The 22,236-nt window shown below is 43.2% G+C and overlaps 1 pseudogene; it reads right to left on the bottom strand.

Annotated features, from left to right (window-relative positions):
• Positions 1–22,236, bottom strand: part of LOC126195684 (neural-cadherin-like) — a 296,356-nt pseudogene that overhangs the window by 191,548 nt on the left and 82,572 nt on the right.

Genomic DNA, 22,236 nt, shown 5'->3' with positions numbered 1-22,236 from the left:
CCTATCTCACTAAAAGTATGTAGCCGACAACGTTTAGAAAAGCAAGTGCTCTAGAACAAAAACTCATTACAGCTTTTAATATTGTAACTCGCAGTATCTAACTGTAGTTTACGACAATGATGATACATTACCTTTTATGGCATTTATTTATAACTGAAAATTTGTAACAGTTCATCCTGAGTGTTTGCTATACTAACAAGGGGAGGCCACAACGTTGGGATCACAGGCTCACTTCAAACTTTGTACACCTCTAGCAGGCCTAAAAACAACATAATGTGCAGATAGTAAGGTGTTGTCTGCAGCTCGTGGTCTTGTGGTAGCGTTCTCGCTTCCCGTGCACGGGGTCCCGGGTCAGGGATTTTTCTGGCCTCGCGATGACTGGGTGTTGTTGTGTCGTCTTCATCATCATCGTCATTCATCCCCATTACGGTCGGAGGAAGGCAATGGCAAACCACCTCCGTTAGGACCTTGCCCAGTACGGCGGTGCGGGTCTCCCGCATCGTCCCCTACGCTCCTCGGAGTATGGGACCTCATCATCATCAGTAAGGAGCACTAGTCTGGCAATTCCGAGAAAATCGCAAGAGAAGTTTCGCGCATCTGTTATGTGGCTAATGAGTCTGCGCGTACGTACCGGATGTTAAGAATTTATAGTGGTCAAGTGGAGTCTGCACGGTAGCTCAGCATGTTCGGTCAGAGGGCTGGTTGCCCTCAGTAGTATAAAACCGAGTAAAGGAATCAACGATCAACTGAACGGATGTCATGTGACGTCCACCCATACCGAACGCAACCAATAACACAAAATGAAGTAAAAAAAAAAAAAAAAAAGAAATCCATGTGCAGCCAAAGCGTTACCTGCCCTCTGCAATAAAAAACTGAGTGAATGGATCAACTGTGAACTCGAGGCGGTGTCATGGTATGTCGGCCGCGAACAAATCCAACGAACAATAACAAAGTAAAAAAAAAGAAAAAAGGCGGTTAGCTTCCAAGCTTCGTAGGAAAAGCGTTTGTGAAACGACGGTTCCACTCCCTCTCGAACTCAGTTTTTAATTTATTTTTGTTACCACTGGTCAAATAATTTAATTTATATGGCATTTGAGAGGTAATATAAGGAAAAAAACCACGTTTCAATTTATGTTCTCCGTGTTGTATGACAAATACTATCCTGCAATGTCAAATGTTGAGAGCACGTCTCATGAATAACTGTGCATTACTTTTGCGGTATGGCACATTATGACTTACTGTATTACTGACTGTGAACAACGTCATTTGAGTCATTATTTATCGAGGTCTGACTTGGGCTTGCCAAGCCTATCACTCGTATTTGAAAACTTAAGTACAAGTAGTAAGTAGTCAAATAATCTATAAATTTCACTACGGCTCATGAAAATGGTCGTGTTTTTTTATTATATATACCTCCCAAATGTCACAAAAATTGAATAATGTGATCAGTGAAGAAAAAAATATAGATTAAAAAGTAGGTATTAGCGATTTTTGAACCGTCGCCTCGTCTCCGAGCAACTCGCTTAGCGCTTAAGCTAATCACTTGATCACAATGACTTCTTAGGCTCGGTATCTTCGCACAAATACACCTGCTACATAACAGGTGTGTAAAACTTCTCTTGCGATTCTCATGCGGAATTGCAGAGAAATGAACTTTACTACTTCCACATTATATTGATTTAAAGGCCTTCTAAAGGTGTACAAAGTTTGAGGTAAATCCATGATCCCAAGGTCGTGGCCTCTCTTTGTAATATCATATGTTTTAACAACTGGCTCTGTGTTCTGTTTCAACTGGTTCCTCATATTGCAGTCATGTACGCGATCACTGTTTCGGTGCTAGCCATACGCAGACGCTGTGGTCTAGCGGTTCTAGGCGCTCAGTCCGGAGCCGCGCGACTGCTACGGTCGCAGGTTCGAATCCTGCCTCGGGCATGGATGTGTGTGATGTCCTTAGGTTAGTTAGGTTTAAGTAGTTCTAAGTTCTAGGGGACTGATGACCACAGATGTTAAGTCCCATAGTGCTTAGAGCCATTTGAACCATCCGCAGACGGTGTTTCCCCTCCACCAATATTCTTTCTCCATCTCAAACAACTTTACAAAGACTGGAAAGTTGAACAGCTCACACCAATACTCAAGAAAGGTAATAGGAGTAATCGCGAAATATGGGAGAGAGTGTCACAGAAATGATACAGAATTTGGGCTGGACATCATTAAAAGAAAGGCGTTTTTCGTTGCGACGGAATCTTCTCACGAAATTCCAATCACCAACTTTTCTCTCCACCGACTTACATAGGGAGGAACGATCACCGCCATAAAATAAGGGAAATCAGAGCTCGTACGGAAAGATATAGGTGTTCAATCTTTCGGCGCGCTATACGAGATTGGAATAATAGAGAATTGTGAAGGTGGTTTGATGAAGCCTCTGCCAGGCATTTAAATGTGATTTGCAGAGTATCCATGTAGATGTGGATGTAGATGTGGATGTAGATATTAGTCAATCATTATGTGGTGACCAACAGTGTACCAGTGGACGGATGAGATGGAAAAGACACCATCGATGTACTGTAATAATAAGCATCACAGTTGATAGTGCGAAACATTTTAGCAATTTTACAGTAATTTGAACACCGACCAATGATGTGATCATGTTCCTCAGCTTCAGTATCATCGCTAAACAGCCCATTCTCTACTTTGCGAGTAGCATTGCGAATGTAGATAGGTGACTGTGCAGTTCGTCCATTCACTGTTAATTCTCGAACATATACATCATCAAAGTATACCAGACAGCACTCTACATATTTCTAGCACCTCGAATATAGTGCATAATTTATGATCAATATCTGTGCGGATGGGAGTCACAGAGCATTCTCGTAGTCTTAGGATAAAATTAGAGACTGAAAGACTCCACTCACACTGTCTTTGACCAACCCACCCTGCAGCACCATTAGCGATTTAATCTGCTGCTGACCAGAAGTAGACCGCTACATTCTGTGTCTCGTGAATGAATGTACCTGGCTGAGTCGTCGTCCATCCAAGAGCACCAGATTTCTCCAGATGCGCCCATGTAGAGGAGGTAGCACCCCTTATCGGAGTATAGTAACAGATTTGAAAGTGTTGCAATAGCACACGATGAAGAAGAACAAGAAACGGGTGGTTTTGATGCACGATGGAGCTCCAGACGGATGGAGTTCGAAGCATTTTACGTAAATCAACTACGCTATCAATTTTAAAGTGTTGTTCTAGTGTATGGGATCAGTACCAGGAGGGTATTAGTAAGAGAGAACATAAACACACGCAGTCCCAAGGCTACGCGGATCTGCACTTGGTTCAAATGGCTCTGAGCACTATGGGACTCAACTGCTGAGGTCATTAGTCCCCTAGAACTTAGAACTAGTTAAATCTAACTAACCTAAGGACATCACAAACATCCATGCCCGAGGCAGGATTCGAACGGATCTGCACTTAAAACGGCCTATAATGTCGTGTGGAATGCAGAGCTGTTATTATCCCACTGTAAGAAATTTATTTCCAGCGCATGACGTACATCCTTCTTGCAGGTTTCTCTACGATAAACTACGGTAACAAACTGTAAAATGGAAAAACTACTTCCTTAAAACAGCGGCTCTGTGTGATACAGGCGCAATACAGCTTTCCAGAGATGTATAGCCTCCACTGTGCACATCCGATCACGGTTCAGAAATTATACTGTGCCCGAATCATTCCTATATAAAAGATCGTTAGTAACGGAGAATACCTCTTACAGCGAAACAGATAAACACATAGCAGCGGCGTCCGACATGTGAAATTACACGTCATGCCGCCGCTAACTCTGTAAACAGCACATCTGTAAAGCACGGGGATTGCAGTGCCTCACAAACACCTATCGCTAACTTAGAATCATCTTAGTTATGAAACTGAAGTCTCGATTTTATGCCCAAGATGCGACAAGGGAATGGAGTGCATCGCATAAATCTTCGTTGGTTTAGAGGAATGTGTCGAAACAGGATGGTCGCATTTCATCACACATGAGATGGAAGTCCTCTGATGACCGAGAGGTTTGGTGTTAACGATCGCAAGTAGACAGTGCTCTAAGTCAAATACAGAACACGTGGTTGTATACGAGTCGAACGCAGGATATGTCACACGACTGATGCATCCTGTCAGAACAGCGGAAAAAATAGTCAAATTACTTGCAGAAACATCTCCATCCCTCTCTAGAAGGCATCATCAGTCTGCTATTAAATCGTATCTCGTTACAGCTCCATCTCAATCGATCACTCCGTCCCCTCTGTGTGATCCTTTAATGCAGATGCAGTTTAGAGGCAGATGGTTTTCTGTTTTCCTGAAAATCGTCAGATACAGTAGTCAACTCGCGTGTATCACTGTTACCTCAACAGACATACAATAGAATACTGCCTCGATGGAAGAAGAAAGTGACTGCTTCCCTGTTTCCCTTCACTTCCATGTCGACATTTTTTCGGATTCCTCTTGCTGTCGCGTACTTGCTCCCATGTACAAATTGTTCTGTGCCAACCAGAAGATACGCAACTACTTCCTCAATTTCCCCGCATGTTGGTGTATATTCCCTCAATTTATACGTATTTTCCGTCATTTTTCGCAATTCTATCAATTTTATGTCATTTCTACACGTGTAATCCTGACATAACCTCTCGTTCCGTGTTCTAAAATTGCTTGTAAATGTTATACAGTTGCTAACACCTGCATGCAGGCAACGTAGTGGGTTTCCATGTTGGTTTCACAAGTGCTTGAAAATGCCAAGTAGTCGCAATTAGTCAATCGCACGATTAAATAAAAATCACGTTACAGCCTACTACGGACCATATTTACGTTTATTAAGCATCTAGAGGTTGAAGATTCTCACAAATACAAAATTTTACGTAGCATTGTGATACCAATACGCAGTTCTGTTTTCCGCATCCAGATTCCCCAGTAGGATAAAGCTATAGCTTGATCCTGACGTCCAGGCTGAGTATTTGGGCGGGGTGTAAGTTGGGGGGGGGGGGGGACGGAGGGTGCGGGGCACAAAGGTGGTGTGAGGGAGAGAAACTGCCCTTTCCCCTCGCAGTGACCTTCTCGTTACGTCCACATTGCTTGTGTTACTGTGGGTTTCCACAGATGAACAACAAGCTCTTGGCGTTTTCCTTTTTGTGTGAAACTAGTGCATCCCAGTCCCACACGGCCTGCTACGGTTTGGCATTCACTACAAGATCTTCATGATTATTCTGCAGTTCACACTCAGGTGTTTGTAGAGGGCTCATGGAACCACTTTCTTGAACATTCCACACTCGAACAGCATGTGAGAAAAAACGAACAACTAAATGTATGCGTGTGACTTCTGATTTCTCTTATTTTGTTGCAATGGTCTTTTTTTCCTTGTTTAGGTGGAAGTGAAAAAAATATTTTGACATTGGGAGGTGAAAGTCGGTGTCTGAAACTTCGTGAAAATGTCTTGCATGAGTACCACCTAACTTCGCTTATCATGTCCGTGGCACTCTGTCTCCTATTTAATAATACTAAACGAGCTGCTCTTCTTTGAACGTTTTTGATGATCTCCGTCAATCCTTTCTGATAATAACACCGTACTGCATAGCAGTGCTCCAGAAGAGAACAGACAAGTATAGCTTAGGTCGTCTCTTTAAAAATTTGATTTACATGTTCTGAGTGTTCTGCCACTAAAACGCAGTCTTTGGTTCGCCTTCCCCACAACATTTTCAATGTGATGGTTCAAGTCTAAGTTGTTCGTAATTGTAATTTCTAAGTATTTTATTGAATTGTCAACTTTTAAAAAAGTATTTTATTGAATTGTCAACTTTTAAAATTGAGCAACGTATAGTATAAGAGAAATTTAGTGGTATTTTGTTACAACAGAAGTGGCTAAACTCAATTTTTTTTATTGTTTAGGATCACTTTTTGCACAGTGCAGATATCTTGTCAAAATCACTTTGCTTTTCGGTTCTATCTTCTGATGACTTTATTAGATAGTAAAAGAGAGCATGATCTTCAATCTAAGAGGGCTGCTCAGATTGTCTCTTAAATCGTTTTCATAGATTGAAAGCAACTGAAGGTCCGTAACACAGATACCACTTAGATTTAACCAGATGACTTCCCATCAGTTATAACGAACATTGATCTTTCCGAAAGGAAGTCACGAATGCAGTCGCATATCCGACCACCAAACTCGATAGACGAGCAAATCAGTTAGGTAACGCTTATGAGGAACACTGTGAAAATCTCTGTGGGTTCGAAGAAAGAAAGCCTCAGGAATGATATAAAGGACGTCAATGAAACGGCTCCTTCCATAAGGACATTCATTTTCACACATTTCGTGATCTAAAACGGCAGCTTGCATTGCGATGTAGAACAGATCGACGTTCTTGACAACCTTTGCCACTGCTGATACTTTCCAGGTGATTCAGCCGTTTTCGAAGGACGTCACGGGGATGAAGTATTGAATGTGATCTCATACCTTTTAAGTGTAGTGTGATCGCAAGTTTTGTTTTGGTGTACATGTTGGAGCCACTATGGGCCGTTCATGACCATTCGACGAAATCTGAAAGTGATCCAAAGCAGAAAAGGGTATTTGACTTTATTCATCCCTCCTTTTTCGCGCCCTCCTGTGACGTACACACAGAGGGGTGTAGTGAATAAAATGGCAAAGGGACTCTCTAAGACCCCCAGTTCCGCATCACCATTCGTGCATCTCGAGTACCTCTGCTCGGTACTTTAAAAATGGCTCTCTGAGCACTATGGGACTGCCACAACCACAGGTGGAAGCACAAGCGGCCAAAGACACTGCTAGCTAGGGCATAGCCACTTATGGTAAACTAACATACGCAAACAGCGACAAACGTCGGCAAGCCCCTGCATATCAGCAACACTGACTGGCAACTACCAGCTGCTATTAGAGCCGACCAACAGGCCACAGCAGGGACACCGACGAGCTCGCCCACAGACGCACAAACAATCTGCCAACATTCCCTCACACTGTGCCTCCGGTATATGACCTATCGGACACAAGATCGATAACAAACCTAACTGTTGCAGGTTGCTGACGCTGAACGAGGACTCTGCACCAGCACCCAGCGCCAGCCGCCGAGCAGCTCAAACGCACAACGTCAAGGTATCGACATGCATGATACCCACTACTAACAAAGCCTATCCTTGCACAACCTATCGCAGGCAGCAAGACAATCGCTACTGTTCTTACCACCCGACCTAACTTTCGCATAGGTTTTTTCCTCTTGGCACTTTTTTTCCTCTGCCCTTCAAACCGCTACCCTTCGTCAGATTTCGACCAATCTACACTCCTGGAAATTGAAATAAGAACACCGTGAATTCATTGTCCCAGGAAGGGGAAACTTTATTGCCACATTACTGGGGTCAGATACATCACATGATCACACTGACAGAACCACAGGCACATAGACACAGGCAACAGAGCATGCACAATGTCGGCACTAGTACAGTGTATATCCACCTTTCGCAGCAATGCAGGCTGCTATTCTCCCATGGAGACGATCGTAGAGATGCTGGATGTAGTCCTGTGGAACGGCTTGCCATGCCATTTCCACCTGGCGCCTCAGTTGGACCAGCGTTCGTGCTGGACGTGCAGACCGCGTGAGACGACGCTTCATCCAGTCCCAAACATGCTCAATGGGGGACAGATCCGGAGATCTTGCTGGCCAGGGTAGTTGACTTACACCTTCTAGAGCACGTTGGGTGGCACGGGATACATGCGGACGTGCATTGTCCTGTTGGAACAGCAAGTTCCCTTGCCGGTCTAGGAATGGTAGAACGATGGGTTCGATGACGGTTTGGATGTACCGTGCACTATTCAGTGTCCCCTCGACGATCACCAGTGGTGTACGGCCAGTGTAGGAGATCGCTCCCCACACCATGATGCCGGGTGTTGGCCCTGTGTGCCTCGGTCGTATGCAGTCCTGATTGTGGCGCTCACCTGCACGGCGCCAAACACGCATACGACCATCATTGGCACCAAGGCAGAAGCGACTCTCATCGCTGAAGACGACACGTCTCCATTCGTCCCTCCATTCACGCCTGTCGCGACACCACTGGAGGCGGGCTGCACGATGTTGGGGCGTGAGCGGAAGACGGCCTAACGGTGTGCGGGACCGTAGCCCAGCTTCATGGAGACGGTTGCGAATGGTCCTCGCCGATACCCCAGGAGCAACAGTGTCCCTAATTTGCTGGGAAGTGGCGGTGCAGTCCCCTACGGCACTGCGTAGGATCCTACGGTCTTGGCGTGCATCCGTGCGTCGCTGCGGTCCGGTCCCAGGTCGACGGGCACGTGCACCTTCCGCCGACCACTGGCGACAACATCGATGTACTGTGGAGACCTCACGCCCCACGTGTTGAGCAATTCGGCGGTACGTCCACCCGGCCTCCCGCATGCCCACTATACGCCCTCGCTCAAAGTCCGTCAACTGCACATACGGTTCACGTCCACGCTGTCACGGCATGCTACCAGTGTTAAAGACTGCGATGGAGCTCCGTATGCCACGGCAAACTGGCTGACACTGACGGCGGCGGTGCACAAATGCTGCGCAGCTAGCGCCATTCGACGGCCAACACCGCGGTTCCTGGTGTGTCCGCTGTGCCGTGCGTGTGATCATTGCTTGTACAGCCCTCTCGCAGTGTCCGGAGCAAGTATGGTGGGTCTGACACACCGGTGTCAATGTGTTCTTTTTTCCATTTCCAGGAGTGTATCTCCAGATGAGCGCGTATTAATGGTTAATCCTAACCAGACGTACGCAAACATCGCAGTACCCACATCCTGCGACACCTCACTTTAGTGAGTACTAACCCTTATGCAGAGATGGCAGTAGACCTTTTGTGTTGGCCATCATGCCGGTGTGGGCGTGGAGGGGCTCCACCTCTTTTTTTTATTTTTATTTTTTATGGGACTGAACATCTGAGGTCATCAGTCCCCTAGAACTTAGAACTACTTAAACCTAACTTACCTAAGGACACCACACACATCCAAGCTCGAGGCAGGATTGAACCTGCGACCGTAGCGGTCGCGCGGTTCCGGACTGTAGCGCCTAGAACCGCTCGGCCACCCTGGCCGGCCCCGCGATGTCCTTAGAATAGAGTTAAATAGTTGGGATGGGGGGAGGGGGGTGGGTCAGTAAAGGCAAAGTTTGTCAAGGGTGTCTTCCTGCTGTATATGCCTCTGAAAACTATCGTTTGCGATCGCGAAAAATGTGAAAATGAACTCTTCTGGGGAAGGTGTGATTTCATTGATGCCACTTTCCGCAACCTCCTGAGGCCTTTTCTTGCCCATTCTGAGTGGCGCTGAGCTAGAAATGTTTTTCTTTGTTACCCTTAAGAAACCCACTTGAATTCAATGCTGGGTGTCGCGGTTCTGACCTCCACCGCATAGGCATCAAATGAAGGGACGAAATGTGTGTAAGAGGGAGCTGAAGACCTTCCCATCGTGTGACATGTCCACGGTGGCGTTGGGCAGAATTGTGGTGAAATTTCGTGCCAGTGAGACATCATTAATCGCCCTCGCATGAACTTGTGAGCTCTGGCCTTTTTGTCCGCATGTGTCGAGACCGAGGCTCAGGTCGCAGGGCTCCACAATTTCGCAGCATTACATAAGAAGGTTGTAGCCAGATTTTTGCCAAATTTCAAACTTCTGCGTCGAAATGGAAAACAACTACATGGTTCCGAAAAAATGCTCCTTTAATCGTGTTGCGCAGTGTAGATACTATGCAAGGAATGATGGTGTGGATATGTTCCACTGTAAATGATCCATGCGTTGGATGAGAACATTAATCTCGAAGGCTGTTTGTGGGGTTTAGGCTACCGCACGTCGCAACCACTTCCCTCGATTACCATAATCATCTTTAACGACAAAAATGGACTACAAAATCACTCTTGATAGGCGTTCAGAAGATCTAATTACTTATCGAACCTCATATACAGGTTGGAGGATGGCGGTAATAAACCAACACCTTTACGTTCTTGCCCAGTGAACAATTCGGAATATCTACTTTTTCACCACAAGGATCAACTCCACACCTGCCGGAGCGTTCTCGACCACGTAGCCGCGGTAGAGCGGCTGTGTGAAGAAGGGCGCGTTGTCGTTCACGTCGGTGAGCGCCACCTGCACCTCGGCGAATCCAACCAGTCCGGCGCCGCCCTCGTCTTGCGCGAACGCCGTGAACCGCCACAGGGGGCGGCCATCCGGTGGGTCGCGGTCCAGTGGCTGCAACACACATACGTAGCACTTGTAGGGGAACTCGGGGCGGAACAGGATATCTAACATTTAACAATAAAGGACCACAAGAAAACACATTGTCATATAACCTGACGAACTTCAGTTCAAAATCAATTAGCACTGTTATGTATTTACTACGTTTTTTCAAAGAATTGTTGCATATTTCCCGTTCCGCCCTGCCTACGGGGAAGAATGAGAGAAGGCAATTCCTAGCGAAATTATTGCACAACCGTTGTAAGTATTAGGAATAACACCTTGAAACTAAGACATAAAGTTATTTACTGCACAATTTATACTAACAAGGGAACCTCCTCATCGCACCCCCCTCAGATTTAGTTATAAGTTGGCACAGTGGGTAGGCCTTAATAAACTGAACACAGATCAATTGAGAAAACAGGAAGAAGTTGTGTGGAACTTTGAAAAAATAAGTAAAATATACAAACCGAGTAGTCCATGGGCCACATAAGCAACATAATGGACAAAGTGAGATTAGGAGCGCCGTGGTTCCGTGGTAGCGTGAGCAGCTGCTGAATGAGAGGTCCTTGGTTTAAGTCTTCCCTCGACTGAAAATCTTACTTTCTTTATTTTTGCATAGTTATTATCTGTCCGTTCGTTCATTGACATCTCTGTTCACTGTAATAAGTTTAGTGTCTGTGTTTTGCGACCGCATCGCAAAACCGTGCGATTAGTAGACGAAAGGACGTGCCTCTCCAATGGGAACAGAAAACATTTGATCGCAAGGTCATAGGTCAACCGATTCCTCCACAGGAAAACACATCTGATATATTCTATACGACACTGGTGACGGCATGTGCGTCACATGACAGGAATATGTTGTCGACCCACCTAACTTGTACACTTGGCGAACGAGTAAAAAGATTCTTCTACCTTGCCCGATTTAGGTTTTCTTGTGGATGTGATAATCACTCCCAAAAAAGTGATGAAAACATAAGAGTTTGTCACATAAACTGAAAATAAAAAAAATAAACTTTTCATTTGATGGAAGATTTGAACCAAGGGCCTTTCGTTCCGCAGCTGCTCACGTTACCACGAGACCACGGCGCTCCTGCGTTCCCATCGTCCTTAATGTTGCTTATCTTCCCTTGAACAACTCAGTTTGTACATTTTGCTTATTTTTTCACAGTTCCACACAACTTCTTCCTGTTTTCTCGATTGATCTGTGTTCAGTTTTTCAAGGCCTATCCACTGTGCCAACTTATAACTAAATCTGAGGGGGGTGCGATGGGGAGGTTCCCTTGTAAGGAATGATGAATCTTCAAAAAAATCGTTGACAATAAGAAAACATTTTAACGTCATTTTAAAAAGTTACAATTATTGTTAATGCTAAATACCAAGTTCTTTTACTGTTACTTTATTGAATCCCGTTACTCATGCGCATTTACATATAGGCCTAATAGGCACGGGCCTCGGGACGGCACCTTAAGGGGGCAGCGTTTCTTGCTCTGTACTCATTTTAATCTTTTACGTTTTAAAATAACTGCGCTTACAAACGACAAAATGTTTTAATATTGTTAAACAACTTGCTAGTTTAAATAAGCCTTAAGAACTAAATTCAGCAATACAAGCTTGGAAATATACATAGTTTACTTGGTGACTGAATGGGAATTTAACGCTGGGTTTCTGTCTGGTATCATCTTCATCATTGTTCAAAATATTTTGAAGTAAGCTGTCAGGACGGCAATCTACAATACAGTGTTTGAAACGTTATTATTCCGAGAATGTTGTCGGCTTCTACTTAACCCTACCATATTTTCCCAGTGAAAGTACCGGGACTCCTGAAAAGCTGTGGTAAACTAATCATCAGTTTCTTAAATACTGTAACATGTGTGGGCCTCAGTATGTAAAACGCGACTCCACTTAAATTTCTTGTAGAAATTACGGGGAAGTATCAAGTCAACCCTCCATTACTGTAATTAAGGTGAAAGCTCTGTGGTCTTCAATATCTGAGCTCTGATTTAATGACACCCGTTTAACAAAACATGCTGATACTGGGAATGTTTCATATTTTTAAACGCATATTTATTCGAAAAGAACATTAGCCGAATATCTAATAACTTGTGAAATACACTTCACAACAGCTTAAAAGTTTTATTTATTTATTTACTTAGTTACTTTTTTCGCGAAAAAAGAAGAAGAAAGCAAATTTCGTTTGTCTCATTTATTGTGCTGCAACCTGCACGATATCAAAGTTCCCACTGTTTGGAATCGAATAGTACGTGGCATTGCAAATTTTATATTAAACTCCTAAACTAAGCTTTTTGTCTTTGAGGAGAGGTTCCTTTTATTTTATATTGGAACAAAAGGTGCATTTGCGTGTAGACATAACAGCAGTGTTCACACAAATGACAACACACCACATCAACTGCCAACAAGACTACTTAAACTTTGTAGTCTGTCTGCTTTGCCCAGAGAAACCGCAAAAATGTTATAAGAATAAGTAGCATAAGAGTCGATCCAGCACACCTCAATGAAAGAAACTGCAAAAATTATTTGCTTTTTAAATTAAAAAGACAGTGTCACGAATATTTAGAACATATTTGCGTCCCAGCTAAAATTCCGGCGACGCGGGAAACAGAAGACAAAAAAGGGACTGTCCCGTTTTCTTTACGAGACGAATTCCAACCGGCTTCTACTGTTCACTGACTACAGAGAAGCAGGCGACAATGAAATTTAATTATTCTGCATTGTCGTTCTTTCGTAGCACAGTTACGTCGAGTAATCCGAGTTGGTCAGTTCATCGCTCCATGTTTAAAGGAAAAATCTTTGTGCTCGTGTGCCATGTTTAAAGTAAAAATTTTGTGCTCATGTGCGTTGTAGTACGATCGGAACTGGATATAGTCTTTCTTTCTTTCCTTTTACAAAATTTTTTCTTTTGTTTTGACTGTTGGTTGACAATTTTGTAAGTGCCTTAACATGAATAATAGTGAAAAAAGCAAACGTGCAAAATTAAGTGGAGGGGGAGGGGGGGGGGGGAATTTCGGAAATTATCGAAGGAAAGGCAAGAACGAGAAGCCAATGTTCTAAAAACGCTTGGCAGAGCAGATAAATTTTTCGCAAAAAATGTTGCTGGTTCGACTTAGAGTTCAAGTAGCACAGATGATATTTTTGGCGCTGCAGCTGTTGCAAAGAAGTAAATACATACGAAACAAAAGTTAAAAATGAAGTAAAGCAAATTGTTCCTGATTTCGAGTTTCACGAAAAACTAAGTGTCGAGTCAGACACTACAAAAAGAAATAACCTCGTTAGTGTTGATCCTGCAGAATGGTATGTCAATGACATTCTCTTACAAAGTGGCATTACTCAAAATTGTAACTGTGATTTTTTCCAATTCAAGAAGATCAATAGGCGATAAAACCAGATATTGTATTTTACCATAAACGTTTAAATGGTGAATCAATTTTGCGTAATTTTCTAATACACTCCCGTCGCACCGGTGCTGTTTTCTGTGCACCATGTTAATTGCTTGGAGGTAAGGCCGCGATTGCTACTAATGGTATTGCAAATTCTGAGTTATCACTCTTGTCACTTGGAACAAAAGATAATCATTTCAAGTCATATGTTGAGACAGAAAAAAATGTACTGGCCTGGTGTGTTAAAAAGGGTGTTTGCAGTAGTGAAGAAGCTAACAAGTAGTGGAATTCACCTACGTGGACACGTTGAAAGATTGCATTCATTAAATAATGGCCAATGTATGATGTCTCTTGAACTTATAACCGAGTTTGATCCTTTTCTCGCAGAGCACATTGAACGATATGGAAATCCAGGACAGGAACATACAAGCTATTTTTCTTCAACAATCTGTGATGAAATAATAGAGCTTCTAGCTGAACGAATAAAAAGAATTATCATAAGTGAAATAAAACAGACCAAATATTTCTTTATAATAGTAGATCCTACAGCGGACATTTCACATATTGATCAATTATCTTTCATATTAAGCTATGTGAACGAGAATTCTGAACCTGTTGACGGTTTCCTTCCGTTTTACCAAACCCAGGACACAAGTCCGAAAACTTAGCTGAGGCCGTACTGAATGTCCTGTCCACAAAATACTAAAATAGTCCATGAATTATATGAATCACTAGTAGGGCTTATTGCATCTATTCGTGCCATGTTCGACTATTATGAAAATAAATCCATGGATATTATGAAATATAGATTTTGAATGCACCTATAAAAATCACGAAAACGTAAACTTCATGATGACGAAGAAGCGGACTCTGAAGAAGTTTTTCTGACTGGAGGGGAAAAAAATTGGAGTCTAAACATTTCTCCTAGTACTCGACAACTTGTACGCCGAATTAGTGAGGAGGAAGGAAAGCTTTAGAACACTGTTGGACTCCTTCACAGTTTTCAGTAACCTTAAGAACATTTCATCTGATGATATTGCTGAACGTGCAGCGAAACTCCAAGCAACATATGACACAGATTTAGAGCCTTCCTTCCCTAGTGAATGAGTACATTTCGAGGAACTTTTCAAATCTTCTGAGATTAGTGATATACCAGTCGAAATGATTAAAATATTTACGAAAAGAGAGGTTACAATGTTGACATTGCTCTTAGAATATTTCTATGTATGGCACTTAAAAATTGTTCAGCAGAACGCTCGTTTTCGGCTCTTAAAAGACTGAAATCGTACCTACGTTCTAAGTTATCTGAGGAGAGATTGAACGCCTTGTCCATTCTTCACATCGAAGCCGACCTCCTAAGTGATAAACGTCTGAACTATGAAGATATGATCAACGAGTTTTCTGCAGTCAAAGCGAGACGCAAACTTTGCTGACTGGTGAGTTTGTTTATTTATTCATATTAGTCTTAAAAATTTAAGATTATAATGTGATTTTTATTATAACTTAGCGCACATTCATTGGATTTACAAACTACGTATTACCTGTTTATTTTACAGTTGCCGATGGCAGAACGCGGAACTAACCTCGTTTACGTGCAGACGTGACCGAAGGCGCCCGACAATACCAAACAATACCCGAATGGCGCAGGCTGCTCGGCGTTGTACAGTTAGGTCATACTGATACTGTAGTATATTGCAACTGATGCGTATTCTTGGCATCTGCTGAAATGATTAGTTATCGCGGAAATATACGTTATCGGAGAGGACGCTCAGATGAAAAAGTTTTAATAAATAACGTAGTTCAGTTCTGTCGATAAATACGTAAGAGCTTTGCTAATAATGTTAGAAAGAGCTACGGTGAGAGCAGTAGCTGTAGTACAAAACTGTTCAGCCCTTACATGGATTAAAGGTATTGTGTACACTTAGTATGCAGCATGTAGCTACACAGACCCTAATACTTTAAATGTTAACTTTTAGATTATAAAACAAATTTGATTTTTTCATACTAGTCTGTAAAATTATGTAATAGCAAATCCAGTTCTGTGTTTGTTCATCTGTATTCAGTTATTAATTCGTGCACCGAAATCGCTATTTCATTTTAATTTCTTACGCTTGCCTATAGATTCACGTATTAATATCGAACGTGTTTTTTTATCTGCTACACATTCAAGTTATTATATAGTAAAACGACTGTTTCATTTTAATTTTGAGCGCATCTCTGTAAAAGTACGTATTAATGTCTAATGTATGACATTCAATTTTTATATCGTAACAAAACTTTTTATTTTCATTTTCAATAGTTTCGTGTAAATGAACGTATTAAAAGTGAATGTATAAAAAAATCCGTTGTCTCCTACACTCTCTGCTGAATTTTTAGGCCATAAAAGAAAAGTTATTTTCCTTGTGTTCGTTTATGATGTCTTTCGACGAACAATTTGTTAACACAATGCAGATTTAAGTTTGTTTTATCCGCTGCCGTACAGCAAGTACGAATGTATCTTTCCAATATTGATTTGGATACGTTAAACTCCTTAGATGCTTTTAAACTCTCATTTTAGAAGATAAAGAGGCTGAAATTGCCATTTCTATTGATTTAATATTCAATTACAGTCGTCAGTCTTTCTAAAGTAACTTCACATAATCTGGAAAATGAAGAAAAAAAAAAGAAATATATAGTTTGAAACATACTTAAATCAAAAAGCAGAGGGGCAGAACTTTGCTTCCCAAGTGCACATTTCAGGATAGCAACTGATTTAAACATATGAGTAACGTGCAGCGGATGGCATGCAGTTTAAGATTACGTGTCATCATGTCGGCTAAGGGCGTACAATTAAGAATTAACGGCTTATCCTCCATGATGAAAACCGAGATGGTAACGTGAAGGGCACCCGTTCACTTGCAAGCCGCACTCCAAGCAAAAAGTCAAAGTGGCTGTCGCACCTTTCATTCCATTCAGAGATATAGTTACATATCACTACAATAACACGGTCTAATACATACGGTCACAACACTCTCAGGCACTTAAGCTGTTACCTTTCGCCAGCTGGAGCGACACTAGCACTCCAAGCGGTGAGAAAGCAGAGAGTCACATGCATCGTAAGGATAATGTTTGTTTTTAATTATTTTCTACTTGATTAACGGAATAGTTGTTATATTTTGAGATTAATGTGTTAGTAAATAACCAGTAGACATGAATTATCGTGAAGTACTTATGAAAACAGTCGAAACACATCAACTCAATAACATAAGCTACAATTTATTCATGGAGATACACTTTCGAATATTTGCGTATTTGCAGCTTATTCAGCTGAAAGCAAGAGAATATCAACACATATTTCATGCATGAGAGGCATATACTTCAGTTGTTGTCTGTTCTTATTAACATAGGCAACACCCTTGACACTTAAAAAAATTTTGTGGAGTCTAATGATTCGCCCGTCCTTACGCTTTACTGGAATTTCTAATTTTTCTTAGTGTGCTTGCTTTTGCGTCAAAAGTGAATTTGTTAAAGATTGTTGACGTTTGTGACCCAGTTTTAGCAACAATTGTGGGATTGCTATCTTCTGTGTTGGGAAGAAGTTTTATTGCTTTCGACGATTTATTTATCACGTCCGTGTAGTTCTCCCTGCAACTGCAGTTGTGGTGGCTTATTTGATTCGTTAAATAATGTATGTATTACGTTCCGTATAGGTTTCCTACGTTCCACATTCACTGATTTGGCTGAAGGTGTAGCGAATAAAACTCCGTTAGTTCGCGAACGGCCCATCCCTACTGCGCACACAACACGACGGGATACCACACCAACAGACCTATTGCACGTGTAGCAATTTTTTGTTATTACGGGAAAACAACGTTATTCAATAAATGTTCTGTATGTTGCAAGAGAATCGTAAATAAACTATCCTGCAATGTACCGTCTCGTACCTCCCAGGGTCCTTGGGAAACTGAATAATGACAGATGTGAAGTCGTTTTTAGTTATTTTCATGGCACTACATACGCTCCCTGCTGTAAAAACTATGCTACAAATCAGTATAACATTAGTATTCACACTCTCCGATAACATATTCAGAAGTGTCGCTTTCTGACCGTTTGGGGCGCTGTTGTGCTACGGGCAACAAAAGCGAGATGGAATGTCGTGACAGTTATGTTAGATTGTGACAATAGGTTACTGTTTCTCCAGACGAGGAAACAGCCTAATTCTGTTGTCGCTTAGCTAACTGGTTCTGCCTCGAGCTCCCTACCACACGTAAATACTGCTTATTATGCACCAGAAACACTATGAACGATTAATACACCAGCCAACCTTACACGACCCATAATTCTGATCATCACTACTGTTTAAAATTTTATCTTTTCGCAGAAGCATTTGCCAGCTTTATAGAAACTATTTTATTCTCTGTATTTCGTGTAATACACTTTTAAAAAAATGAAAGGAGGAGAAAATATTCTCTGCTAAGGCCTGGATACATGGGAAGATTCCAGCTGCATTACATCATGGTCAGACAGAGATTGCAATATCAGATATTGGACTGTAAGGCGTACCCAGGAGCCGTTATTAACTCAGCAACTATTCGGTAATGATGAAGACAGAAGTTAATGAGAATTGTCTGGAAGAGTCAATGTGGAAAGAAGTGGGATACTGAAGTATTGTACGAGGAAGCTGGGTTCGAAATTTTCTGAGGCTGCAGATACTGTAATAGTGAATACCACAGAAGAGTTCAGTTGAAGAGGGATAGACATTTTGAAAAAGGGCAATAACAAAAATTGGACTGACAAAAACAGGTACAAGGAAGGCGATTCTGGAGAAAGCTTCGGTAACAGAAGAAATACTTCAACTGGTCGACAAAAGAAGGAAATGCAAAAAAGGTGCAGGGAAACACAGAAATATAGCAATATAAATCACTACGATTCAAAAATGTTCAAATGTGTGTGAAATCTTATGGGAATTAACTGCTAAGGTCATCAGTCCCTAAGCTTACACACTACTGAACCTAAATTATCGAAGGACAAACACACACACCCACGCCCGAGGGAGGACTCGAACCTCCGCCGGGACCAGCCGCACAGTCCATGACTGTAGCGCCCGAGACCGCTCGGATAATCCCGCGCGGCTCACTATGATTCGAATAATTAGAAAGTGCAGGGATACCAAGGCGAAATGGGAGCAGGAAAAATGCGAAGAAATCCAAAAAGAAATGGTCCTCGGAAGGACTGATTTAACATATAGGGGAAGTCAAAGAAACTTTTGGAAACATTAATAGCAAGGATGGCAGTATTAAAGGAGGAAGAGGAGAGAGTGGATGGATGGAAAGACAATACTGAAGGCTTCTACGAGTGGGAGCAAGTGTCTCTTGATGTGATTGAAGAAGAAATAGGAGTCGATATGGAATACATAGGGGACTCAGCATTAGAGTCGCAGTTTAACAGCCGTTTGGAAGATGTAGATAACATGCTTTTGTGATTTCTAAAATCATTGGGAAAGGTATAACCAAACGGCCAATGGAGTTTGTGGAACCTATGAGTCTGGATACCTACCATCAGACTGTGACAAAAACATCATCCATACAATATAGAAGACAGCAAGTGTAGATAAATACGAGAACTACTGCATATCTCCACGGCTCATGCTCTGAATTTTCGGGCAAGAATAATATGCAGAAGAACGGAAAAGAAAATCGAAGAGCGGCTATATAAAGATGTCTGGTTTCCGAAATTTTACAGGCAGTAGGGAGACAATTCTGAATTTGCTCTTGATAATGGAAGCAAGAGAAGAAAAATCAAGAGACGTACATTGGTTTTGTCGACCTAGAAAAATAATGTAAAACGGTGAAAGATGTTCGAAATTCTTGAAAAAATGGGAGTAAGCTATACGGAAAGCCGGCTAATAAACAATGTGTACAATAACCAAGAGGGGAAAATAAGAATAGAAGTCGAAGAAAGAACTGCTCGGATTAAAAAGCGTGTAAGACAGAGATGCAGTCTTTCGCCCCTAGTGTTCAATCAGTATACCAAAGAAACAATGGCGAAAATAAAAGACAGGAAAGGAAGTGGTATTAAAAGGATATCAATGATAAGATTCGCTGATGGGGATTGTTTAACATCAAAAGTGTGGAACTGGAAATAGACAAACTGAAGGGGTTCTTTTAATTCTGGAACAAAATTGCGAGTGACGGGCGAAGCAAGGAGGTTATAGAAAGTAGACTAGCACAGACAAAGAGGGGATTTTTCGCAAAAAGAAGTGTACTAATCTCAAAATTAGAAATTTCTGATACTGTGAGTTTAGAGAACAGCATTTGAGTGGAATCATGGACTGTGAGAAAACTGGAAAATAGTTGAAGCTTTTCAGATATGATGCTATAGGCCTAGACGGATGTTGAAAATTAGGTGGACAAATAAGATAAGAACTGAGGAGTTTCTCCATGGAATCATCGCGGAGAGCTACATGTGGAAAATATTGGCAAGAAGAAGTGATAAGATGATAGGACATCAAAGAATACGAGGGTGAATCAAAAAGTAAGTTATACTAGCTCACCGCGAGCTCACGCTGTGTCGTGACCATGGCCCATGTGTAGCATGCGACAGTACATGCTGACACGTGCAATATGTCTGTTGGTGTGGTATCCCGTCGTGTTGTGTGCGCAGTAGGGATGGGCCGTTCGCGAAGTAACGGATCCAAAGGAACGGTTCACCAAGATGAACGGAAAGATCGAGGAACGAATTCTAAGGAACGGTCTTGCATAGTTCACTTCGGTCGCTGCTTTCTACTTGTACACTCCTGGAAATTGAAATAAGAACACCGTGAATTCATTGTCCCAGGAAGGGGAAACTTTATTGACACATTCCTGGGGTCAGATACATCACATGATCACACTGACAGAACCACAGGCACATAGACACAGGCAACAGAGCATGCACAATGTCGGCACTAGTACAGTGTATATCCACCTTTCGCAGCAATGCAGGCTGCTATTCTCCCATAGAGACGATCGTAGAGATGCTGGATGTAGTCCTGTGGAACGGCTTGCCATGCCATTTCCACCTGGCGCCTCAGTTGGACCAGCGTTCGTGCTGGACGTGCAGACCGCGTGAGACGACGCTTCATCCAGTCCCAAACATGCTCAATGGGGGACAGATCCGGAGATCTTGCTGGCCAGGGTAGTTGACTTACACCTTCTAGAGCACGTTGGGTGGCACGGGATACATGCGGACGTGCATTGTCCTGTTGGAACAGCAAGTTCCCTTGCCGGTCTAGGAATGGTAGAACGATGGGTTCGATGACGGTTTGGATGTACCGTGCACTATTCAGTGTCCCCTCGACGATCACCAGTGGTGTACGGCCAGTGTAGGAGATCGCTCCCCACACCATGATGCCGGGTGTTGGCCCTGTGTGCCTCGGTCGTATGCAGTCCTGATTGTGGCGCTCACCTGCACGGCGCCAAACACGCATACGACCATCATTGGCACCAAGGCAGAAGCGACTCTCATCGCTGAAGACGACACGTCTCCATTCGTCCGTCCATTCACGCCTGTCGCGACACCACTGGAGGCGGGCTGCACGATGTTGGGGTGTGAGCGGAAGACGGCCTAACGGTGTGCGGGACCGTAGCCCAGCTTCATGGAGACGGTTGCGAATGGTCCTCGCCGATACCCCAGGAGCAACAGTGTCCCTAATTTGCTGGGAAGTGGCGGTGCGGTCCCCTACGGCACTGCGTAGGATCCTACGGTCTTGGCGTGCATCCGTGCGTCTCTGCGGTCCGGTCCCAGGTCGACGGGCACGTGCACCTTCCGCCGACCACTGGCGACAACATCGATGTACTGTGGAGATCTCACGCCCCACGTGTTGAGCAATTCGGCGGTACGTCCACCCGGCCTCCCGCATGCCCACTATACGCCCTCGCTCAAAGTCCGTCAACTGCACATACGGTTCACGTCCACGCTGTCGCGGCATACTACCAGTGTTAAAGACTGCGATGGAGCTCCGTATGCCACGGCAAACTGGCTGACACTGACGGCGGCGGTGCACAAATGCTGCGCAGCTAGCGCCATTCGACGGCCAACACCGCGGTTCCTGGTGTGTCCGCTGTGCCGTGCGTGTGATCATTGCTTGTACAGCCCTCTCGCAGTGTCCGGAGCAAGTATGGTGGGTCTGACACACCGGTGTCAATGTGTTCTTTTTTCCATTTCCAGGAGAGTAGTTCCGGGAACGGGAGACGGTCGGTCTCGTTCCCGCAACGGCACTGTGACGGTCTTGTTCCAGCCTCGGTCCCATATTCATCTGTCTCAGTCTCGGTCTCGGTCTCCCTGGGCCAGACTCGTCCTCCTTCGCTTGGCCACTCGTCGCACGCAGTGCCACTGCCGACTGATCCCAGTTAGTTCAGTATCGAGTAGTTGTTCGTTTCGTTCGCTGCGCACGCCAATTCTAGATCTGTTTCAAACCTTTCTTCAACTCCGTACTTCTGGTTCTTTTCGCATTCTATTCAGCGTCAACGACCGGTAATTAAAACGTGTTTTATAACTACGTAAATTACATAAAAATTACATTGTATGTAATACATACATCTTTCCAGGTAACAAAAGGGCATATCAGCTTACTTCATT

This window comes from Schistocerca nitens, chromosome 7 (genome assembly GCF_023898315.1).
Source record: "Schistocerca nitens isolate TAMUIC-IGC-003100 chromosome 7, iqSchNite1.1, whole genome shotgun sequence".
NCBI classification, from domain to species: domain Eukaryota; kingdom Metazoa; phylum Arthropoda; class Insecta; order Orthoptera; family Acrididae; genus Schistocerca; species Schistocerca nitens.
This window is presented reverse-complemented; position numbering and strand designations above follow the sequence as displayed.